This window comes from Nerophis lumbriciformis, linkage group LG32 (genome assembly GCF_033978685.3).
Source record: "Nerophis lumbriciformis linkage group LG32, RoL_Nlum_v2.1, whole genome shotgun sequence".
NCBI classification, from domain to species: domain Eukaryota; kingdom Metazoa; phylum Chordata; class Actinopteri; order Syngnathiformes; family Syngnathidae; genus Nerophis; species Nerophis lumbriciformis.
The window spans coordinates 18,529,419-18,556,251 of record NC_084579.2 but is presented as its reverse complement, the minus strand read 5'-3'; the positions used below and the strand labels follow the sequence as shown (position 1 = coordinate 18,556,251).

Sequence of the window (26,833 nt, the reverse complement as noted above, 5' to 3'; positions counted from 1 at the left end):
AGCCTCATAGGCAGGGGATTCAGGGATTCGAATATCTATCGGAGCATCTGGAGTTTGCATGTTCTCCCTGTGCTTGTGTGGGTTTGCTTTGTGTACTCTGCTGTTATATCCAAAACGTGCATGTTACATCACAGAAAAATATAATATTTGTGTGTCTATGTGCTGCACGTGCTGCTATGCTCTCATTGCTGCCTGTCTCACATAACATCATGTGACCTTCACCTTCTGCTACAAGGAGTCGAAAATTACCGAAAAAGAAATGCAAATGGAATGTTTAAAAATATAAACTAGAATGGTGTGTTTGTAAGGAATCAAATGTAGTGTATGGGTAATCAGTTAAAGGAAATGTCATTGAAAATAATCCCTAGTAGGGTTGTACAGTATACCGGTACACTGCAAAAACTGAAATCTAAGTAAGATTAAATGTCTCAAATAAGGGTGATATTTGCTTATTTTCTGTCTGATAAGATAATTCTTCTCACTAAACAGATTTTATGTTAGTCTTTTACTTGTTTTAAGGGTTTTGGTCCTAAATGATCTCAGTAAGATATTTTACAGCTTGTTGCTGAGATTTTATGACCTATATTGAGTAAAACATGCTTGAAACTAGAATATCAACTGATGCAAAGCTGTGTCATCAACACTCACAAGTATAAAACTACTTTTTAAAGTAATAATTTCTTACTTCAAGCATGAAAAAAAATATCATGATGCCGAGCGCATATCATTATGTCAAGATAATGTCACTAGCATTTACTTAATTTAAGAATATTTTTCAACATATTGAGCAAAACGGTCTCATTTTGTTTTCTACCAAGAAAAGTGCACTTGTTATTAGTGAGAATATACTTATTTTAAGGTATTTTTGGGTTCACTGAGGTTAGCTAATTTGACTAGTTTTGGAAAGTCTTGACAAGCCGAATTTTCTTGTTCTATTGGCAGATAATTTTGCTTAGTTCAAATAAAATACCCCTAATTTTTGTATTTTTTTTTCTTGTTTTTGAACACTGACTTTTTGCAGTCTACTATAATATCGTGGTACTAATGAATCAAAAACGGCACTATGCTCTGTTTGAAAAGTACCAGTTCGCCATATATATTTTTTTACAGGCATGACGGCGCGTCGTCACGTCGTGACATTGCTGGATTTACGAGCAGAGGAGCATGTTCGGCAGCGTACAATCACAGAGTACTTACAAACAGAAACAGTGCATAGACAGAAAAGGGAGAATGGACGCATTTTGGCTTAAAAACGTACAATAAAGGTGAAGTTATAACACTGAAACGCCCTCAGGAAGAGGTGCTTTAAGACAGTGGTTCTCAAATGGGGGTACGCGTACCCCTGGGGGTACTTGAAGCTATGCCAAGGGGTACGTGAGATTTTTTTAAATATTCTAAAAATAGCAACAATTCAAAAATCCTTTATAAATATAAGTAAAAACCTATCTTTTTTTCCAAATAGTTCAAGAAAGACCACTACAAATGAGCAATATTTTGCACTGTTATACAATTTAATAAATCATAAACTGATGACATAGTGCTGTATTTGACTTCTTTATCTCTTTTTTTCAACCAAAAATGCTTTGCTCGGATTAGGGGGTACTTGAATTAAAACAATTTTCACAGGGGGTACATCACTGAAAAAAGGTTGAGAACCACTGCTTTAAGACATGGCTAGCTAGCTAGCAGCTAACGTCCATCCGCAATCTGCAGTCTTTTAGCTACTTCTAAATCACTAATCCTCGCATCCATGGCGACAAATAAAGTGAGTTTCTTACAAGTATCATCCCTGCAGGACGAGGAATAGCTAAACATGCTTCACTACACACCGGCGTCACAATGTAAACAAATGCCATGGGTGGATCTACACCTGACATCCACTGTAATGATACCAAGTACAATAGCGTATCTAGTCAATACTACTATGATTACATCAATATTTTTTGGCATCACAACATCTTTCGTTTTTTAAAAGTGTATATTATGTTTACAAAGTAAGGAACTATGTCCCTGGACACATGAGGACTTTGAATATGACCAATGTATGATCCTGTAACGCCTTGGTATCGGATTGATACCCAAATTTGTGTTATCATTCAAAAACTAATGTAAAGTATCCAAACAACAGAAGAATAAGTGATTATTACATTTGAACAGCAGTGTAGATAGAACTTGTCAAAACGGAAAATAACCAGATATTAACAGTAAATGAACAAGTGGATTAAAAATACATTTTTATAGCTTGTTTTTTTATAATTTTGACAAAATAATAGAATGGGGAATGACACAATATGTTACTACATATGTCAGCAGACAAATTAGGAGCCTTTGTTTGTTTACTTACTAATAAAAGACATGTTGTCTTGTATGTTCACTGTTTTATGTAAGGACAAAATTGTTCTTCCATTGCAATAGGAAACATATGTTTAATGTACCGTAAGATTTTTTGTTCAAATAAAGCCAATAATGCCATTTTTTGTGGGCCACTTTATTTAGAAAAGTATCAAAAGGTATCGAAATACATTTTGGTACCGGTACCAAAACATTGGTATCGAGACAACCCTAATCCCTAGAATAAAACCATGCACAAGCTTTTTGAGAAGATTCATCCATAACTTTTATCAATTATCTGTCTTTTGTAACCTACTTGATGATACTATTTGCCACATTTATAATGAATGCATACATTCTTATAGTTTGAATTTACATTATTTATTAAAATGAACAGACATTTTTATCTATTCAGTAAACTGGACACTCAAAAAAACAGCTTAAACTTTAGAAATTATAATTTAAAAAAAATATTTTCTTCCTTCTATTTACATGAGTTATTCATCAATAAATAATAAAAACTTAACAATGCACCACCATCTAGTGGTAAAAACTGAACATCTCAAGCTGTAAATTGCCAACGGCCAACCTTTATATCAATTGTTGTTTTGTACTGTTTTTGTACTGTTTCTGTACATGTTTTGATTATTTCTTTGCTTGCATGTAAATGTTGCATATTATAATTAAAGGTTAAAAAACAACAACAAAAACAAGGTAAAATAAATAAATAAATAAATAAATAAATTGTTGGATTGACACCGGAAGTCCACTTCCTATGGCATTTATGTGTCTGCAGTATCCCCTAGTGGACTTTTCTCGCTGTTGCAGCAATCCCTGTCCAATGTTGGACTCCTTACGTGATGAAATACAGTAAAGTAATTCTGCTGCGTGCAGTTATAGCTAATAACAGTGTAAAGGACATAAAGCTACCTGGATCAGGCGATTATTTCGTATACATTTAAAAGTGGAATGATTACGTGGACGCAAAGTGATACTACAAACGGATAAGAATTTTTTTATCCCAAGCTTTATTGCAGACTCGAACGTCCAAATAGACATACAATTACATACAACACATAAAATAAAATAAAATACAGTATAAAAGGCATTATCACATAATATTCAGTAAAAAGGCATCTATAAATAAATAAAAGCAGCAATACAAAACAATATATATAATTAAAAAATGCGTCTATAATTCTATAAAAGGCACAGATTACGCGAGGAAATTCATTCATTAAAGATAAATAATCCAGCCACGATTTGGTTTCTCTTTTGGAGCATTAGCGTCAACACAAAGTGTATTTCCACCAAGGGGCGGGGTTAAACACCATTTTATCCAATCACATTGAACAAAAATGTCACTTGTTTATGATCCACCAATGAGAAACCCGTAAGAGCCCGTTGGCCGCACCCAACTCGGGATGATGGTGGCTATGGGAGGAGCCGACTCAGGACGATAATTTAGCGCAGGGGCTAAACTCGCCCTGCTATCGCTCGATTCGGTGGATAAAAATAGCGGAAGTCGCCTGCTTGCCGTTACTGACAACGGTTACATTTCATCACCTCGTCGAAGAGACGGTAAGCGTCGAAGTAACCGGGGAATGTTTTTCGCTGTTTTCCCCGTGCAATATGGCTGTGGCTTGTTTTTATGTGCGCCGTATGTTGTGGTGTGGCGAGCTAACCTTGTTTTGCTAATGATCAATGGAGTCTGCAGGGAGGTGGGTGTGCACTTTTTACTTTGGTACTATGCAGCCATGCACTCTTGTTTACTCAAACTACCAACTCTGCTGAGTTTAAATGACGAGCAAGAGAACACATCTTGTCAATAGCTAACCCAGGCCTACAGAACGTTATTTTGCATCTCATTGGGGAGGGTTTTATTAATCATGAAGCACTTTTGGCCTAGCTCACAGTTATGGAAATGTCTGATCTAATCTTTCTGTATTTTGGTTGCTGTTTGGTCTACATCAGTGTTTTCAACCTTTTCTGAGCCAAGGCACATTTTTTTCATTGAAAAAAATCTCAAGGCACAACACCCCTGCCCCAACCCCCTCCACATCCCACCCCCCGGATTGTAAATAATTCAATGTATATACTCTGATGATGATTAACTTGTGTGATGACTGTATTATGCGGATAGTATATATTTGTACCATGAATTGATTAACGTGGACAAGTTGAAAAACTTATTCGGGTGTTACCATTTAGTGGTCAATTGTACGGAATATGTACTGTACTGTACTGTAATGATGCAAGATTTGTTACTCTCCGATTTATTTGACAATAAGTGGTCCAAACTGGACGATTCCCTATGCTTCATAGTCTACTCCTCTCTTGGTCAGTCTCGAAGAGGACTGCTGAGATTTGGGACTTTGAGTCATTTTTGGTCGGACCCACAGGGAACTAGTCGGTTGTTTAGGTTTGTCCTGAGCAAAGTTCTGCTCTGATTTTGTGGATACTAATAAAAGTCTCAATCAATCAATCAATCAATCAAACCAGCAGAAAACATAAAAAAATGAAACTCAGCAGGCGATATTGACAATAAAAAAAGTTGTTCTAGCAATTGTTGGATATGTACGGAGCCCCTAAAGCAGTGGTTCTTAACCTTGTTGGAGGTACCGAACCCCACCAGTTTCATAAGTGCATCCACCGAACCCTTCTTTAGTGTTTTTTTTCTTTCAAATTCAAGACAAAGTTATGTTTTTTTACTGGTGCACAAAATGAACCGTGCATGAACTCACAACAAATTACACACCTGCAAATCAGATGGAAAATTAGAGGGAACATTATTTGGGGGTATCCGTAATAACGCCTATAGGAAGAAGTTTTTATTTACATTATGAGTTGCTCCGCCGAACTACTGAGGCCGACTCACCGAACCCCTAGGGTTCAATCGAACCCAGGTTAAGAACCACTGTCCTAAAGGAACATGGAGGGAAAAAATGTTTTGCGAGATCTCTCAATACTTTTTGCGAGATCTCGCGATACTTTTTGCGAGATCTCGCAATACATTTCTTTCCTATGTCAGTGAACTGGAAGTAAAACAGACACATGGGTCGTTCCGATCTATCAAAGGTCTTAACTCATTCTCCTTCTATGCCATATCAATATGGAATGCACTCCCAACAGGTGTAAAAGAAAGTGCATCTCTATCCACCGTCAAAACCGCACTAAAAGAACACCTCCAGGCAACTACAACCCTAGAGTAACACCCTCCCCCCACCACATCCCACCTCCCCGGATTGTAAATAATCAAATGTATATACTTGTTCTTATGCTTTCTGAGCTCACTATGTTCACTGCTCGCTGTACATATCCTACCAAGTCAGACCTACACTGTTTCAATGTCCATTTCTCAGATGATATAATTGTTGATGACTGAAGTGCTGATATCAACCAAACCTAACCTCCGCGCCCCAACCCCCTCCACATCCCACCCCTCGGATTGTAAATAATGGAAATAATTCAATGTATATACTCTGATGATGATTAACTTGTGTGATGACTGTATTATGCTGATAGTATATATTTGTACCATGAATTGATTAACGTGGACCCCGACTTAAACAAGTTGAAAAACTTATTCGGTTGTTACCATTTAGTGGTCAATTGTACGGAATATGTACTGTACTGTACTGTAATGGTGCAAGATTTGTTACTCTCCGATTTATTTGACAGTAAGTGGTCCAAACTGGACGATTCCCTCTGCTTCATAGTCTACTTCTCTCTTGGTCAGTCTAGAAGAGGACTGCTGAGATTTGGGACTTTGAGTCATTTTTGGCCGGACCCACAGGAAACTAGTCGGTTGTTTAGGTTTGTTCTGAGCAAAGTTCTGCTCTGATTTTGTTGCTACTAATAAAAGTCTCAATCAATGAAACCAGTAGAAAACATAAACAAATGAAACTCAGCAGGCGATATTGACAATAAAAAAAGTTGTTTTAGCAATTGTTGGATATGTATGGAGCCCCTAAAGCAGGGGTCGGCAACCCGCGGCTCCGGAGCCGCATGTGGCTCTTTGATCACTCTGATGCGGCTCAGCTGCATACTTGCCGACCCCCCCGATTTTCCCGGGAGACTTCCAGATTTCAGTGCCTCTCGCAGAAAACTCCCGGGACTGATATTCTCCGATTTTCATTCTTACATTAATAATAAGGGCATGCCATGATGGTACAGCGTTTAGCACCCTCTACAATCTGTATAAACAGCGTGCCAGCCCAGCCTCTTGTTATATGCATCTTCTGCTTGAACACGTAAGTGACAGCAAGGCATACTTGGTCAACAGCCACACAGGCTACACTGACGGTGGCCATATAAAACAACTTTAACACTCTTACTAATAATGCGCCACACTTTGAACCAAAACCAAACAAGAATGACAAACACATTTCGGGAGAACATCTGCACCTTAACACAACATAAACACAACAGAACAAATACCCAGAATCCCATGCAGCCCAGACTCTTCCGGCTACATTATACACCCCTGCTACTACCAAACCCCGCCCCCACCCCAACCCTGCTCCCTCACACATCAACCCCGCCCCCCAGCTCCCCTCTGTGCGTCGGTTGAGGTAGGCGGGGTTTGGTAGCGGGGGTGTATAATGTAGCCTGGAAGAGTTAGGGCTGCATGGGATTCTGGGTATTTGTTCTGTTGTGTTTATGTTGTATTACGGTGCAGATGTTCTCCCGAAATGTGTTTGTCATTCTTGTTTGGTGTGGGTTCACAGTGTGGCGCATTATTAGTAAGAGTGTTAAAGATTTTTATACCGCCACCGTCAGTGTGGGCCGGCACACTGGTTGTAGTGGGTGCTAAATGCTGTACCATCACGGCACGTTCGAGAGAACAGTTGCCCTGTAATTCGTAGTCTGCCGGAAAAATCGGGAGTGAAGTATGACGCTGTCAACCATCATTCATATCAAACCCGCGGGCCGCACTAACATTCAATTTCCATATTAAGGTGTGGGCCGCGTGTCTGAGACCCCTGGTTTATACATAACACAAAGCAAAAAAAAACTTTGTATGCAGTGTTATTTCATTTAAAATTTCAAAAGATTTTTGTGGCTCCCATTGTTTCTTTAATTTGTGAAACTGGTCAAAATGGCTCTTTGACTGGTAAAGGTTGCCGACCCCTGGCCTAAAGGAACATGGAGGGAAAAAATGTTTTGCGAGATTTTTCCTATGTCAGTGAACTGGAAGTAAAACAGACATAGGGGTGGTTCCGATCTAACAAAGGTCTTAACTCATTCTCCTTCTATGCCACATCAATATGGAATGCACTCCCAACAGGTGTAAAAGAAAGTGCATCTCTATCCTCCTTCAAAACCGCACTAAAAGAACACCTCCAGGCAACTACAACCCTAGACTAACACCCTCCCCCCACCACATCCCACCTCCCCGGATTTTAAATAATCAAATGTATATACTTGTTTTTATGCTTTCTGAGCTCATTATGTTCACTGCTCGCTGTACATATCCTACCAAGTCAGACCTACACTGTTTCAATGTCCATTTCTCAGATGATATAATTGTTGATGACTGAAGTGCTGATATCAACCAAACCTAACCTCCCCGCCCCAACCCCCTCCACATCCCACCCCTCGGATTGTAAACAATGTAAACAATTCAATGTATATACTCTGATGATGATTAACTTGTGTGATGACTGTATTATACTGATAATATATATTTATACCATGAATTGATTATTGTGGACAAGTTGAAAAACGTATTCGGGTGTTACCATTTAGTGGTCAATTGTACGGCATATGTACTGTGCAATCTACTAATAAAAGTTTCAATCAATCAATCAAACCGGAAGTGAAACAGACACAGGGATGGTGAACCGGAAGTGAAACAGACAATGCGATGGAGGCGCCTACCCATCATCCGTGGGAGAAGTTTATTGATTTCTATTTTAGTATTGGCCTAACATATAAAGACATCAACTTGTATTATGGTCCCACAACAGAGCACAGATGATGGGTAGGCTCCCGCATGCTCCCGCTCCTCCATCGCTTTGTCTGTTTCACTTTCGGTTGACCGTCCCTGTGTCTGTTTTACTTCCGGTTCACTGACATAGGAAAAAAACCTTTTGCGAGATCTCGCAAAAAGTATTGCGAGGTCTCGCAAATCATCCATGTCCCTTTTAGGGGCTCCGTAGGTATGAATTCAAACCATAACCAACCATGCATCACTATAGCTCTTGTCTCAAAGTAAGTGTACAGTCACTACCTGTCACATCACGCCGTGACTAGTTTTGAGTTTTTTGGTGTTTTCCTGTGTGTCGTGTTTTAGTTCTTGTCTTGCGCTCCTATTTTGTTGTTGATTGGCATGTCATGTACGGATGTATTTTGTGGACGCCGTCTGCTCCACATGCTGTAGGTCTTTGCTGTCGTCCAGCATTCTGTTTTTGTTTACTTTGGAGCCAGTTCAGTTTTAGTTTAGTTTTGCATAGCCATCCCTAAGCTTCAATGCCCTTTGTTTAGTTTTGGTTTAAGCGTTAGATACCTTTTTACCTGCACGCTGCCTCCCGCTGTCGTCTGCATACTGTGATCACCACAAACCATGTTCCCGACATCTACACAGCAATTGGCTACCTGCTGCCACCTACCGATATGGAAGAGTGTTACATGGTTACTCTGCTGAGCTCTAGACAGCACAGACACTCAACAACGGCACATTATTTGAGAATTATAATTAATGGTTTGCCAAAAATATTTTTAACCCAATTAGGTGAAATTACATAATCTCCCATGGCACACCAGACAATATTTCACGGTACACTAGTGTGTCGTGGCACAGTGGTTGAAAAACACTGGTCTACATCACCGTTCTTAAAGGCCTACTGAAATGCGATTTTCTTATTTAAACGGGGATAGCAGGTCCATTCTATGTGTCATACTTGATCATTTCGCGATATTGCCATATTTTTGCTGAAAGGATTTGGTAGAGAACATCGACGATAAAGTTCGCAACTTTTGGTTGCTGATAAAAAAGCCTTGCCTGTACCGGAAGTAGCAGACGAGTAGCGTGACGTCACAGGTTGTGGAGCTCCTCACATCTGCACATTGTTTACAATCATGGCCACCAGCAGCGAGAGCGATTCGGACCGAGAAAGCGACGATTTCCCTATTAATTTGAGCGAGGATGAAAGATTTGTGGATGAGGAAAGTGAGAGTGAAGCACTAGAGGGCAGTGGGAGCGATTCAGATAGGGAAGATGCTGTGAGAGGTGGGTGGGACCTGATATTCAGCTGGGAATGACTAAAACAGTAAATAAACACAAGACATATATATACTCTATTAGCCACAACACAACCAGGCTTATATTTAATATGCTACAAATTAATCCCGCATAACAAACACCTCCCCCCTCCCGTCCATATAACCCGCCAATACAACTCAAACACCTACACAACACACTCAATCCCACAGCCCAAAGTACCGTTCACCTCCCCAAAGTTCATACAGCACATATATTTCCCCAAAGTCCCCAAAGTTACGTACGTGACATGCACATAGCGGCACGCACGTACGGGCAAGCGATCAAATGTTTGGAAGCCGCAGCTGCATGCGTACTCACGGTACCGTGTCTGCGTATCCAACTCAAAGTCCTCCTGGTAAGAGTCTCTGTTGTCCCAGTTTTCCACAGGCCAATGGTAAAGCTTGACTGTCATCTTTCGGGAATGTAAACAATGAAACACCAGCTGTGTTTGTGTTGCTGCAGCCGCCCGCAATACACCGCTTCCCACCTACAGCTTTCTTCTTTGCTGTCTTCATTGTTCATTGAACAAATTGCAAAAGATTCACCAACACAGATGTCCAGAATACTGTGGAATTTTGCGATGAAAACAGACGACTTAATAGCTGGCCACTATGCTGTCCCAAAATGTCCTTTACAATCCGTGACGTCACGCGCAGACGTCATCATACCGAGACGTTTTCAGCAGGATATTTCGCGCGAAATTTAAAATTGCACTTTAGTAAGCTAACCCGGCCGTATTGGCATGTGTTGCAATGTTAAGATTTCATCATTGATATATAAACTATCAGACTGTGTGGTCGGTAGTAGTGGGTTTCAGTAGGCCTTTAATGTAGCAACAAGCACATTTATTAATGTATTTTGATCATTTTAAGTATACAGCGGCGCATTAATTTCAAAAACGCATCACAACGTTCGCTTTTTCCTTCGACATCACAGTAGTAACCCACTGCAGACTGCATGAGAGCCAATAAACATAATAAAGCCTCACTTACTGTACAATGTTTGCTGTTACTTGGATGCCGACTGATAGGATGTTCATATATTCCCATTTAGGGTTTCCCCTAGGTTGCCAAGATACATGTGGTGGTGAGGGTGTGGCTAGGGCCATGGTCAATATATACATACATTTAAAACAAATCTGTTATTTAATATAGTATTAACATTTCTTACGTAATATATTTTACTCTATCTTTAAATTGTTGCTGCTTATTGTAAAACAATTTAGCATCTATTTCTGGTGTTATTGTAGACTATATTCGGGTAATAGTAAATATTGGGTGAAATATCAATTGGGATAGCATACTATAAATATTAGCATATAATTATTTGCAATAAAGGCAGAGGAAATTAATCACAACAACTGCAGTTTCAGCACATGAGTTTATTATTTTATATAGGTTAAATGGTTTATTTTTAAATGATCATCCAAACTGGTATGTACGTGTTTTTTGTCATTTCTTTTTGGTCTGTTTTCCTTTAAATTGCCTTGTCCAAGTCCATGTCCTCCTTGATTGTTCTGCATAGCAAAGAAAAACAATAACAAAAGTTAAACACAAGATCACATTAATTATTTATATAAATAATTTTCAAATAACATGCAGATGTAAACAAGAAAAGAGCAATAACTAATATTGGTACCGTATTTTTCGGACTATAAGTGGCAGTTTTTTTTCATAGTTTGGCCGGGCTCCAGTGCGACTTATGTTTTTTTCCTTCTTTATTATGCATTTTCGGCAGGTGCGACTTATACTCCGGTGCGACTTATACTCCGAAAAATACGGTACATTGATGCACACATATACAATACTTCACACATTAATAGGACATAATTAAGTCAACTTCTTGGGGTCTAAACAAGTAAATTAAATGTATGTAAAGCTTTACTTCCAAAAATGGTAAAAAGCTCTGGGCGCCAAGCCGTTTGCAATGGCCGGATATATACAGGTAAAAGCCAGTAAATTAGAATATTTTGAAAAACTTGATTTATTTCAGTAATTGCATTCAAAAGGTGTAACTTGTACATTATATTTATTCATTGCACACAGACTGATGCATTCAAATGTTTATTTCATTTAATTTTGATGATTTGAAGTGGCAACAAATGAAAATCCAAAATTCCGTGTGTCACAAAATTAGAATATTACTTAAGGCTAATACAAAAAAGGGATTTTTAGAAATGTTGGCCAACTGAAAAGTATGAAAATGAAAAATATGAGCATGTACAATACTCAATACTTGGTTGGAGCTCCTTTTGCCTCAATTACTGCGTTAATGCGGCGTGGCATGGAGTCGATGAGTTTCTGGCACTGCTCAGGTGTTATGAGAGCCCAGGTTGCTCTGATAGTGGCCTTCAACTCTTCTGCGTTTTTGGGTCTGGCATTCTGCATCTTCCTTTTCACAATACCCCACAGATTTTCTATGGGGCTAAGGTCAGGGGAGTTGGCGGGCCAATTTAGAACAGAAATACCATGGTCCGTAAACCAGGCACGGGTAGATTTTGCGCTGTGTGCAGGCGCCAAGTCCTGTTGGAACTTGAAATCTCCATCTCCATAGAGCAGGTCAGCAGCAGGAAGCATGAAGTGCTCTAAAACTTGCTGGTAGACGGCTGCGTTAACCCTGGATCTCAGGAAACAGAGTGGACCGACACCAGCAGATGACATGGCACCCCAAACCATCACTGATGGTGGAAACTTTACACTCGACTTCAGGCAACGTGGATCCTGTGCCTCTCCTGTCTTCCTCCAGACTCTGGGACCTCGATTTCCAAAGGAAATGCAAAATTTGCATGGTTGGGTGATGGTTTGGGGTGCCATGTCATCTGCTGGTGTCGGTCCACTCTGTTTCCTGAGATCCAGGGTCAACGCAGCCGTCTACCAGCAAGTTTTAGAGCACTTCATGCTTCCTGCTGCTGACCTGCTCTATGGAGATGGAGATTTCAAGTTCCAACAGGACTTGGCGCCTGCACACAGCGCAAAATCTACCCGTGCCTGGTTTACGGACCATGATATTTCTGTTCTAAATTGGCCCGCCAACTCCCCTGACCTTAGCCCCATAGAAAATCTGTGGGGTATTGTGAAAAGGAAGATGCAGAATGCCAGACCCAAAAACGCAGAAGAGTTGAAGGCCACTATCAGAGCAACCTGGGCTCTCATAACACCTGAGCAGTGCCAGAAACTCATCGACTCCATGCCACGCCGCATTAGCGCAGTAATTGAGGCAAAAGGAGCTCCAACCAAGTATTGAGTATTGTACATGCTCATATTTTTCATTTTCATACTTTTCAGTTGGCCAACATTTCTAAAAATCCCTTTTTTGTATTAGCCTTAAGTAATATTCTAATTTTGTGACACACGGAATTTTGGATTTTCATTTGTTGCCACTTCAAATCATCAAAATTAAATGAAATAAACATTTGAATGCATCAGTCTGTGTGCAATGAATAAATATAATGTACAAGTTACACCTTTTGAATGCAATTACTGAAATAAATCAAGTTTTTCAAAATATTCTAATTTACTGGCTTTTACCTGTATATGGCTCTCCCTCGGAATAAAGAGCACGGAGGTCGCTCAACTTTACGATAGTCGAGGTCTCGTGTTTTAACACAAATGTATATCAGAACTGCAGGCCTCGAATTTTAACTTTTTAAGGTAAAGGCAAGTGTTGCCTTAAAGGAGGGCTCATATTTTAGGGCACCAAGGCAAACATTATTTTCTTTCGAGGCACTGTTTTTTTTATTCATTATTAACATAAACTTGTCAGCCTTTTGTCATTACATGATGCCTTTATCTCTTTTTTTACATTTTGATAGAGGGAGGTATTTTTTTTAAATTATTTATTTTTTAAGTTATGTACATTCATATGTACATGTAGATGATGTATTAAGACAGATCCAATAATTTGAGCAGAAATATGTCCTATAGGAATTAACTATAAACAATAACACATTAACAAAATGAAGTGTCACATGAATGGTTTTTAAAGTAATACGTTTTGTGACATGAAAAAATCACAAGGAATGTAGAAAAAACATGGCGTTTACTTTTTGATATCAAGATAAAACACAAAGCAATTTGGCAAAAGAAGATGAAGTCTAATAAACACTCTTTGTTCTTCTCCAACGCCCCTTTGTGGTTCAGTACAACAAACAACAAAAAACAGGAGTGACACCTCTCACATCGAATACACAATCTTCACAGCCATCATTCAATTCGATGAGATGACAAAACATTTTAGCTAGTGCTGATGTTATTTGAACACTGATACAGTTTGCAGTTAAATAAAGGAGGAGTGAACATCCCAGTAAACAAACTAAAGACTTTGTAAACAAGTTGTGACAACGTTCTTGACACATCACCTGCAGCATGTTTCCTCACGTCATTAACTCTGTCACAGCTGATAAATGCTGTATTGAGAAAATGAAAGCAACATCAAATAGTTTTCTCCTTCGCTGTTTACTTTTAGTGATGGGACAAGTGCGTCTGTCTCCAATATTGTCCACACCTGTCTCCATCTAAACACAGCAGTGCACTCTTAAACGCACAGCGGGAAGAGAGGAAAAATTACGTTAAACCAAGCGCTTGGCTCCGTTTACTCCGGGGGGAAATCTCCGCAGCAAAGTCCGTATCTTTAGTCCGCCATGATTATCAAGCCAAACGACACTAGAGCGCATGGGCCTGACTTCGTGTTGCCTGAAATGCATTAATAAATGAAGGTTTTTCGGTAATGAAAAAAGTAGACGGTATTACTGACCGTCTGGTATTTTAGAGGGTCAAGCGGTAGAAAATGGATGGATGGATGGATGGATGGATTAGGGTTTCGCGAGATAGATGATATACGATATAAATGATGTAAGTTTGGCCGGCGATAGTTTTTAATACTATCGTTATATTGTGATAATGCATGTTGATGACACATTCTAGCTATATCCTGCAAATTTGACAGCGACAAGCGAACGGCCGCATCCTCTATGCTATGTAGTATTCTAGCTACAGTAGGAAGGGGATTCATATAGTGCTATTTGTCACGGTTTACCTGACACATGAAACATGAAAAATTGGCAGGATGCACTATCCACTTTAGCTGCCTGATGGCAGTAGAGCGTTGTATATCTTAACGTGTTTTGTGGCAATTCCAATTTTGATCAGTGTCAGTTGCAATGTAGAGTGGCACCTTCCATCATTTTCAGCAGATTGCATTGCAAAATGAAAAGCCTCACACTTTCACTGGACTGAGGCATTTTGATTCTGCGTTGCCACCACCACCATCATTACACACATCACTTGAGTAGAGACGTTTGTTTTTACTCCCACTCTCCACACCCTTGACTGCAGTGCAGCGGAAAATGTGTCCGTCATTTCTAGTCCTGTCTCTCTATTTCACTATTTCCTTCCTTCCTGAATGTGGTCACTCCACATGCTTTGTTTTTAAATTTTAATGCACCCTGCAGAGGTACAAATGCACAGTGTAAACCTTTTGTGGAGCCTTTTTCCCATAGGAATTAAAACATTTTATTTATTGTACAGGTAATGTTTTAAGCAATAATGTAATAGTCAGTTGTATAGCTGTTAAAATAATTAAACCACTGGACAGTATAATAGAGCCTGTAAGTCAATTAATGGAACAATAAATATAAGTGAACTCGATACCTTTGCCCACTTTGATAAATTGCCATGTCCTATTGTGACTGTGTTTGTTTCCTTTGTCTCTCGCTTGCTGGCAAGGGGCAAGAGGGTTCGCTCTGCATGACTCTCAGCCCCGGAGTTTAATTATCAATTGCAGAACTAAATGAACTGAGTGAATCCTCTTGTCATCCATCCACAATCTTTATCTCGGTGGGCAGAGGTGGGACCGCCAGGTTACACACATTCACGGACAGAGCCTTACTATTCACTTGTGGGAATCAACGCAAAGTAACAAAAATTAGGAGGAAAAAATATGAAAATGTTCCCGTGTGAAAATATTTCGGCTTCAAACCAAATGAGCAACATAAGCCCATCTACACGAGCTATCTGGCCAGTATGCTGAATCGTTAGAAAGTGATGGCAACTAAAAACGACAATGAAACAAACCACCCGACCTAGTTTTTAAAGGGGAACATTATCATAATTTCAGAAGGGTTAAAACCATTAAAAATCAGGTCCCAGTGGCTTATTTTATTTTTTGAAGTTTTTTTCAAAATTTTACCCATCACGCAATATCCCTAATAAAAGCTTCAAAGTGCCTGATTTTATATACACCCGTCCATTTTCCTGTGACGTCACACAGTGATGCCAATACAAACAAACATGGCGGATAGAACAGCAAGATATAGCGACATTAGCTCGGATTCAGACTCGGATTTCAGCGGCTTAAGCGATTCAACAGATTATGCATGTATTGAAACGGATGGTTGTAGTGTGGAGGCAGGTAGCGAAAACAAAATTGAAGAAGAAACTGAAGCTATTGAGCCATATCGGGTTGAACCGTATGCAAGCGAAACCGACGAAAACGACACGACAGCCAGCGACACAGGAGAAAGCGAGGACGAATTTGGCGATCGCCTTCTAACCAACGATTGGTATGTGTTTGTTTGGCATTAAAGGAAACTAACAACTATGAACTAGGTTTACAGCATATGAAATACATTTGGCAACATGCACTTTGAGAGTGCAGACAGCCCAGTTTTCATCAATTAATATATTCTGTAGACATACCTTCATCCGCTCTCTTTTCCTGAAAGCTGATCTGTCCAGTCCAGTTGGAAATGCATCTGCTTTGAGTGTCGCAGGATATCCACACATTCTTGCCATCTCTGTCGTAGCTTAGCTTTCATCGGTAAAGTGTGCGGAACAAATGTCCAATTTCTTGCCACTTTCGCATCTTTGGGCCACTGGTGCAACTTGAATCCGTCCCTGTTCGTGTTGTTACACCCTCCGACAACACACCGACGAGGCATGATGTCTCCAAGGTACGGAAAACAGTCGAAAAAACGGAAAATAACAGAGCTGATTTGACTCGGTGTTTGTAATGTGTTTGAGAAAATGGCGGATTGCTTCCCGTGACGTCACACCTCCGAGAGCGAATAATAGAAAGGCGTTTAATTCGCCAAAATTCACCCATTTAGAGTTCGGAAATCGGTTTAAAAAATATATGGTTTTTTTTCTGCAACATATATTGACGCTTACATAGGTCTGGTGATAATGTTCCCCTTTAAAGTGGGGAAAAAACAGCACTTTTGGAGATCATTTGCTGTAGTACTTACATTCGTATCTGTGTTTATAGAATACAGTTGGAGCTGGGCCGTGTTATCTTTAATCTCCCTACTGTTGAGCTAAAAAATTTTTAGTAAAGAATTTTGTAAAGTCATCAGCGGAATGGGTGGAGCTACTTGGAGAAGTCCCTTGTTGGGTTAGCAATGCTACTGTATTAAACACATATTTAGGATCGGTTTTATTGATGCGGATACGATTAATTAGTTTTAGCTAATGTCAGAGCGTGTTTATAAGTTATTATTATTATTATTATTATTTTTTTTTTTTTCCTGTCCAGCTTCTCAGGCAAATCATATAGTTGATGTAGATGCCCATATCGGCTGTTCAGATTTACTTTACAAACATGAAGTGTAGGATACTTCTCTTGTTCCCTTATTTGTATTTGACTATATTAAATGTATTTATATTATCATTTGGTGCAGCCAAATGATAAGGCAAGGCAACTTTATTTGTATAGCGCTTTTCATACACAAGGCAGACTCAAAGTGCTTCACAGACAACAAAGTGAAATGAAAGAAAATAAAAGCAAAATTAAAATGCAGACAATAAAAATAAAAACAGTGCGGAAGTTAAAAGATTAAAAGATTTCGCTGAAAGCTAAGGTGAACATAAAAGTTTTCAGTCTAGTTTTAAAAGTAGTCAGAGTTGGGGAAAGTCTGACATCTTCAGGAAGTTTATTCCAGCTATTTGTTACATAGTGACTGAATGATCCTCTCCCTTAATTTGAGTTTACTCTGGGAACCGCTAACAGATTGGTCTCAGAAGATCTTAGTGATCTAGAGCAGTGGTTCTTAACCTTTTTTCAGTGATGTACCCCCTGTGATTTTTTTTTTAATTCAAGCACCCCCTAATCCGAGCAAAGCATTTTTGGTTGAAAAAAAGAGATAAAGAAGTAAAATACAGCACTATGTCATCAGTTTCTGATGTATTACATTGTATAACAGTGCAAAATATTGCTCATTTGTAGTGGTCTTTCTTGAACTATTTGGGAAAAAAGATAGGTTTTTATTTATATTTATAAAGGATGTTGCTATTTTTAGAATATTAAAAAAAAATCTCACGTACCCCTTGCATACCTTCAAGTACCCCCATTTGAGAACCACTGATCTAGAGGGCTTATATAGTGGGAGCATATCAGTGATATACTTCGGCCCTAGACCATGTAGTGATTTATATGTGAGCAGGAGGATTTTGAAATCAATTCTCTGAAAGGATTTAAGAATTGGTGTAATGTACTCACATTTTTTGGTCTTTGTTAGAACTCTAGCAGCAGCGTTCTGAACAAGCTGTAGCTGCCTGACAGTTTTTTTGGGAAGACCTGCAAGGAGACAATTACAATAGTCTAGCCTACTGGCAATAAAGGTATGTACAAGTTTTTCTAAGTTTTCTAAAGCCCTCTAAGTCTTGTTACATTTATTGAGGTGATAGTAGGCCGATTTTGTTACTGATTTGATGTGACTGTCAAAATGTAAATCAGAATCTAAAATAACCCCAAGATTTCTGGCTTTATTTGATATGATTATCATTTATTAAAGTTATTAAACTATCACTCCATGCTTGATGGAAAACATCAAGTTTGGTCGCGCGCCATTTGCGTTCCAGCTTTCTACCTGATAGTTTAGATTTTTTTTAGATTTAGATTTATTGGTCCCCTTGGGGAAATTCATTGTCACTGCCGTACATTTAAACAATAGACATTACACATCACAAAAAAAATAACAAAAAGACATCATACATAACCAACACACATTTACAGGCTTGTCAGACAGGTCGGCCAGGCCTGCTGTTAAGGGTGGCTATAGCTGCAGGGATAAGGCTTTTCCTGAGGCGGGCCCTCCGGAATTTGATAGTTCTGTACCTGCCCCCTGATGGTAGTGGGATGATGTATTGGTGTAGTGGGTGAGTGATATCTTGGACTATTGTTTTTGCCAGTCGGGTGATGGACCTGTGGTTTAAGTCTGAAATGTTGGGTGTGGGTAGGCCGATGATTTTAGCTGCTATGTTTGTAATGCGTGTGAGTTTGGTCCGGTTGGTTACAGAAAGCATGGTGAAAAAACATGTGGAACAGTACAGAAGGATGGGTTGAACAATGCTTTGGTAAAGTAATAACAGGAGATGAGGTGCAACGTATAGTCCTTTAAGTTTTCGGATGTCTGACAGTCTTTGTTGACTTCTTTTTTGAATGTCCGTGGTGTGCTGATCAAAGGTGAGTTTATTTAAACCGGGAGTCAGCAACCCGCGGCTCTCAAGCCGCATGCGGCTCTCAAGCCGCATGCGGCTCTTTAGTGCCGCCCTAGTGGCTCCCTGGAGCATTTTTAAAAAAGGATTGAAAATGGAAAAAGATCGGGGAAAATAATTTTTTTCGTTTTAGTATGTTTTTGGTTTGAGGACCAACATGACACAAACCTTCCCAATTGTTAGAAATGTTTAATATGTTTGTGTGTATGCTTCACTGATTAGAGTATTTGGTGAACATCGTTTTGTCCTACTAATTTCAACGGTTCTTGAACTCACCATAGGGTGGACTGTGACGCAACAGTTTGTTTACATGTAAAATCTTCCACTCCTTCTTTGTCTCATTTTGTCCACCGAAAATTTTATGCTGTGTGTGAATGCACAAAGGTGCGCTTTGTTGATGTTGTTGACTGGTTGGTGTCCTAATCAGGCATATTTGGTCAGTGCATGACTGCAAGCTAATCAATGCTAACATGCTATTTAGGCTAGCTGTATCTGTATCTGTATGTACATATTGCATTATTATGCCTCGTTTGTAGGTATATTTGAGTTCATTTAATTTCCTTTACTTTTATCCTTTGTTTTGCATGTCTCATGACACATTATCTGTATGTAACATTGACTGCATTTCAGATTGTGTGCCGTGTTGTTCCAGACCACAGCAAACCTTACCTAGCTTGCCAAAAATGGTATTAAATCTATTAAAAGAAGACAGCCTACCGTTTCCTTTACTTCGACACACACATCTATACTTTTGGCCATTAAAAGCCAGTAATTTCCAGGAGTTAGCACCCTTTCTGAGTAACCTCTGATGGTTTCTAATATTGTAAAAATGTGTAGAATGAATATAAAACCAATATTTATTTTAACAAAGATTTGCTTCAGCCTGCGACACATAGTCATTTTGATAATAGGCTATTATAGCTAATATAGACACTTACGTCATGTGTTTCCTTCATTATAAGACTCACACATATTATGTATATATTCGTATATATGTTAGATTTTATATCGCTATATTTAGTCTATTTATACCTGCATTGTCCTTTCCATCCTTACACTTTCCATCATTGTAACTGAGCTACTGTGTTGAACAATTTCCCCTGTGGATCATTAAAGTTTGTCTAAGTCTAATATACGGCTTTTAATTTCTTGCGGCTCCAGACAGATTTGTTTTTTGTATTTTTGGTCCAATATGGCTCTTTTAACGTTTTGGGTTGCCGACCCCTGGTTTAATCGCTCTGGTTTCTTCCGTGAACCGGGGGCACCCCTTTCTTAGGGATCTTTTTTTATTTGAGCTTTAGCGGAGGTATACTATCAATGGCATTGTGCAGGGCATCGTTGAAGTTGTTATCGATAGAGCCCACATAATTTGGGAATGGTGCCATTACCAAAAGTAGTAGGCCAGCGAGAGTTGTAGTTGTGACAGCTTTCAGGTTGCGGCAGCTAAAGCAATGATTATTAGAAGTATTTACTATGCTCATACCCATAACTTCACCGCAGATGATCAGATCACCTCCAAAACTGGTATGGCAAGTAAGTATCTAGGCTTGAATCCAACTTCAGTGGTCCTGTAGGTCAGTGGTCCCCAACCTTTTTGTAACTGTGGACCGGTCAACGCTTGAAAATTTGTCCCACGGACCGGGGGGGGGGGGGGGGGGGTTGATTGTATTTTTTTTAATACAATCATGTGTGCTTACGGACTGTATCCCTGCAGACTGTATTGATCTATATTAATATATAATGTAGGAACCAGAAATATTTATAACAGAAAGAAACAACCCTTTTGTGTGAATGAGTGTAAATGGGGGAGGGAGGTTTTTTGGGTTGGTGCACTAAATGTAAGTGTATCTTGTGTTTTTTTATGTTTGATTTAATTAAAAAAAAAAAAAGTTTTATTTTTATTTTTTTTATTTCTTGTGCGGCCCGGTACCAATCGATCCACGGCCCGGTGGTTGGGGACCACTGCTGTAGGTGATTCTCTAAAATTTAAATGCTCCTCATAGGGAATATACCTGATTGTACACAACCTTAAGACAGTTGTACTAGGCCATACGAAATTATGAAGTTTTTCAGCCTACACCATATGATGTGGGCAGATCTTTTGAGGATTTGTGTAATAATAATAATTTCCCCATTGTCGGAGCTTGATCAAACTTGTTGTGCATGATGAATCTCACAAAATTGCAGATATCCTTTATGAACCCTCAAAATCTAACGAGGTATGTTAGACAAATTAATTGTCTTTATCAATGCGTGTCTGCATTGAGGATCAAATCGGCATAACTCCGCTGTAGATCATATCTTTTGGAAGTTTTAGGTGTGTTCTAACCCGTTACCAGCCATGTGAACACTATTCTTTCAGTGGTGCCCCTTACTTACTGAAATGTACAAATGCCTAAACAGCAGATTTATGTCTCTTCTCTAGTTTTCCTGCTGTAGCCACCTGTTGCAAACAACCCGTCTTCTATGTTTAGGATCAAACCGGTGTTAAATGCCTGTACCGTGCACCCATGCATGCATTGCCCAGAGTTTAATCTTGTGAATGTCAAAAACACAAGTCAACTTTAGAACCGGTATGTTTTTTCCTCCATGCTGGTTCATTTTCCAGCGATTTTTCCATTTTGATAGTCCTTGCATTCGTAAACAACCCAAATCTAAAGGGCAGTGCATCAGCAGCAGCTTAGACTGTGCTCTTAGTTCCGTTTATTTAACTAGTACTAAAGTAGGACTAAAGTTTATTAAGTATGTATAGAACAGTTTATGAAAACATGCATCATGTGTTGCTCGGATAATGTTTTTTCTTTATGTTACTAATCAGTTAAGATTTTAATCATACGTGAGCGTCATACATGAGGCGAAGTAGGGCCATATGGTTTCCCCGTTATTAGCGATGATCGAATTTTGGAATTGGCCAATACAAACTGTATTTACTGCTTAACGCAGAATATCGCGAATGTGACTAAAATGCTCTCATCGTGAGTAGAAGGAACGTGTCTGGGACCGTTCATTGTCAGTATATTTCTATATTGATGCCAAGTAAATAAACAGAGGTATTGGCTCCTATTTCTTTAACCAAAGTGTATGTAAATAAAATACAAAGCAATAATGTATGTAATGATATGATTTCAAATCAAAGTGTACTTAATTTTACATAAAAAGTCAGGCTTTTGACCACATTGTCAAACACTTCAATGGTCGTCTCCTCAGTAAATGATGTATTCATGAAGGTCAGCCACTTTTTGTGGTCTACCGTTGACTTCCGGATGGACTGAACACTCCCATTATCTATCAATGTCACAATTCAGTAATTGAAACCTAGGCCTGGGCGATATACGATATATTCAAGTTTTTTGTTGCAGATGATTTAAAGAATTGAAAATAAAATTTTTTCTCCTCTCACTCCGGCATACTTTTTTCCCCCTTGTGAGCTTCTGTAGCTTGCGCCGTCCCCTTACTTCCTTAGCAGCACACCTACCAAAACATGGCTAATGCTGACACTAACGACAGCAAGACGTTTGTTCCAAAGAAAGTGTTGTCAGTACTTTTGGTTTAGCGACAACAGGCGTGGAACAAGTGATGCTGCAAAGTTTGTATCAAAAAGTCACCGGCACAACAAACAGCATTTGAAACCGACGCCTACAGCCGAGTGCTTTATTTTAGGTTTATATTTTCAGTCTTACTAACCTAAATGAAGGAAGAAGTGTAAAGAAATAATCCTGAGGAAGTAAAATAATTTAAAAGTAGAAACATCAAGACTCAACAAAACTTCCGGAGCTTCTGTTTCTTCATGTTAACTATCTGTCAAGCTGCACACGCTGGAAAAGAGTACCGAGGGCAGAATATTGAATTTGTTGACAGTGCAGTGTGAAAGCCAACGTGTTTACTTTGCAATTAATTAAATACAGTCTTAAAGGAATATCACCTGCGGACATACTTGCCGACCTTGAGACCTCCAAATTCGGGAGATTTGGGGGTGGGGGTTGAGGTGGGCGGGGGCGGGGTTAAAGGGGGAAGAGTATAGTTATAGCTAGAATTCACTGAAATTCAAGTATTTCTTATATATATGTATATGTATATGTATATGTATGTGTATATATATAAGTTTGTGTGTGTGTGTGTGTGTGTGTGTGTGTGTGTGTGTGTGTGTGTGTGTGTGTGTGTGTGTGTGTGTGTGTGTGTGTGTGTGTGTGTGTGTGTGTGTGTGTGTGTGTATGTGTGTGTGTGTGTGTGTGTGTGTGTATATATATATATATATATATATATATATATATATATATATATATATGTATATATATATATATATATATATATATATGTATATGTATATATATATATATATATATATATGTATATGTATTTTTTTATATATATATATATACATATAAATAAAAGAAATACTTTAATTTCAGTGTTCATTTATTTACACATATACACACATAACACTCCTCTACTCATTGTTGTATTTGAAAGTGCAATGCTTTGCAGCCAGTAGCACAGCCTTTGAAGGAGCATAGGTATGGGCAGTGTAATATTCTGGGTTGGAGTCAATAACCAGGCGAGGTGATGAAGTTACATTAATTTGCAGGAAAGGAGTGAGTTTAGGGTTGAATTGTCCATCCTTGTTCTATTCACTGTCACTCGTCGTCGCCATGACTGTGTCTTCTTCGTTCTTCGTCTCCTTCTTCTTGTGTGTGCAGTTGTGCACTCTCCAAAAACCGTAGATGTTATGACGTGACTGGGCCGGCACCTGTTTATATGAAGGAAAAGCGGACGTGACGACAGGCTGTCCTCACTCAGGTCCGCACGGACCTGGAGGGGGCGTGCCTTAAGTCCGGCTGGAAATCAGGAGAAATTCAGGAGAATGGTTGTCCCGGGAGATTTTCGGGAGAGGCACTGAAATTCGGGAGTCTCCCGGAAAATTCGGGAGGGTTGGCAAGTATGCCTGCGGAGGCACTTTGTGATTAAAGCTTGGGCCCTTTAAACTGTGGTCCTCATCGTTATGTTGTTTTATTTAAAATTTTCGAGATTTATGGGAATCCCAAATAGACAAAAACATGTACCATCAAGTAAGAAAAGTATGTTTTGCATTATAGGGCCCCTTTAAACACTACTGCTAGTAAAAACACTGCAAGATTGTTCCATTACCGTAATCCTCGTTGTTCCACACACAGATGCCCCACAAAAGTTCCTGCAACTCCAAAGTGCCTATTGTTCTTTCTCTCAGTTGTCAAGTATCTTGTAGTAGAAATACAGAAGAAATGAACAAGTTGTCCTTGCATGCTATAATGCCCACTGACATTTCGAATGCAAAGTTTTATAGACTCCTAAACGTTGTTCGATTAATCAGCGTTCGACAGCACTACCCGCCCCTCCCGCCTGGGGAACTTTTCTACTAGGGCCCAAATTAGTTCCTTGTGGACCTTTTTTTCACGGGTGGTTTTTGGTGGCAACGCAACGGGGTATTTCATTCACCAGGGTAAAATGGAAAATTCCTGTCAATGTTCCTGCTGTGTGTGTGTGTGTGTGTGTGTGTGTGTGTGTGTGTGTGTGTGTGTGTGTGTGTGTGTGTGTGTGTGTGTGTGTGTGTGTGTGTGTGTGTGTGTGTGTGTGTGTGTGTGTGTGTGTGTGTGTGTGTGTGTGTGTGTGTGTGTGTGTGTGTGTGGCTAACAAAGATAATGTTAGCCACGATAACCCATACACCCACAACACGTCTTATCTGCTTGTGGTGTTGTGGATGAGACCATCAATGCAAGCTTAATATACAGACAGGACAGCAGACATAATTTGAGATTAACTTTTTTTTTTTCTTTTTTTTTTTCAACACAGTCTTGAGTCTCCACTCAAAAACCTAGCAGCGGTCAAGCGCTCGAACATCAGCAGTACACTTCACAATAACAGTGCTCTGTGCAACATCCTGTCTGAACGAAATAAAGGTTTAAAAAAAGAACCTTACAAAAACACAATGTATTTAAAGCACTCGTTGGTGCATTTATTTTACACAATGATTATACTTCGACTTTAACTAGATGTCAAAATTATCCAATGACATAATTTGCACCAGATTTGATTTAAACAAAGAAAACTAGTAAAGATAAAGCTTGTGCTCACTTGATGGTGTATATAATATGTATTTCGTGAGTTCAAACCCCGGCCGAGTCATACCAAAGACTATAAAAATCGGACCCATTGCCTCCCTGCTTGGCACTCAGCATCAAGGGTTGGAATTGGGGGTTAAATCACCAAATTATTCTCGAGCGCTGCCACCGCTGCTGCTCACTGCTCCCCTCACCTCCCAGAGGGTGAACATGGGGATGGGTCAAATGCAGAGGATATCATTTCACCACACCTAGTGTGTGTGTGACTATCGTTGGGACTTTAACTTTAACTTTATTTATAGTACAGTTGAATTTTGTTTACACTAATTCAAGGGTCAGAGCATGAAGAGCTATTTTACATTTTTATTTTATGATATATATTTTTTTGTAATAGGCAAAAAAAATTAAGAACCACAACTGATAAAGGGTCATGGTGGATTGTTGGGATATGTTATTCTGTGTGTTAAAAATAACAACAATGTACACCTAACATGTCACAAATCCGAACTGTGGACTTTGTGACCAGTTCCCTTCCTACTATTTAGTATGTTTTCCTCTCAAAAATGCTTGTTTAAGTATAGTAAACCTAACAAAGTGTATAGTACACTAACGTCTGTGCCAAAAGCTGACGAGATTGCTACGTGATCTTAGGCCACAGCTGCTCTTACATAACCGTAATCTTCACAAGACTGTCCTGTGTTTCCGTGGCAACGTGTTGGGTCTCCATAGCGATTGCACTCTCAAACAGGACTGGAGGTCCGCCAAAACCTCCCTGCGCCCACGTTTTTCAGGCAGGATGGGAACTAGAGAGAGGGTTCTGGCAGTGATGCCGGGGGCGCCCGTTGTTTTGAGATGACACATTCTGACTCGTGGGAGGCAGAGAGAGACAGAGAGCCTCTTTCACCATTGCTATTATCTGTCCACACTATTCATGAATTTTCACATAAATGGGTGCAAAAGTTGTTTAGTTAAGTCAACCATAAGTATGCATATGCGGAATTTCTTGCAACTTATTTGCTTTTTGGGACACATTTTTTATGATTGTCGAAACACATTTTCACATTGAAAATAATTTTGATTAGTAATAAGCTTTTAAACTGTTGCCATTATAGCATTAAATGTACAGAAAAGTTTTTAAGTAATATTTAGCCCTATTAACTGCCATAAAGGTATAATGGGATAGTTCATATCACTTTCAGACTCAGTCTCAATTCGAATTCTCCCTCCCTAGAGTCGTGTATAAAGAGAGTATGGCCATCTAAACAAGAGGCGCCATGACTACTACCAAAGACTTGTGCATCTGTGTCCAGATGCACGCAATTGCTGTCGTTTTGGCGTTAGTTTTTCTGACAAAATTAACTTAATACGTTTATGTATATGTGTGTGTGTGTATGTATGTATGTATGTATGTATATATATATATATGTATGTACTGTATATATATGCATATATATATGTATGTACTGTATATATATATGCATATATGTATGTACTGTATATATATGTATATATATATATATATATATATGTATATATATGTATATATGGCACTTTTATTAACCCAGTTAGTCAAGATGGGTATTAACACCACAGAAAAGAAACAGTTTAAGTAGCACAAAATTACATAAATAAATTAGAAAAATATTATT

The 26,833-nt window shown here is 39.1% G+C and overlaps 1 protein-coding gene across 11 annotated transcripts in view; it reads left to right on the top strand.

The window, feature by feature from the left end:
• The first annotated feature begins 3,763 nt into the window (after positions 1-3,763).
• The window catches only part of add1 (adducin 1 (alpha)), a 64,681-nt gene continuing 41,611 nt past the window's right edge, over positions 3,764-26,833 (top strand). For all 11 annotated transcript variants that reach the window (XR_009811426.2, XR_009811424.2, XR_009811425.2 and 8 more), the window contains exon 1: positions 3,764-3,912. The gene's annotated coding sequence lies outside the window, so the exon portion shown is untranslated. The remainder of the gene's footprint in view (positions 3,913-26,833) is intronic.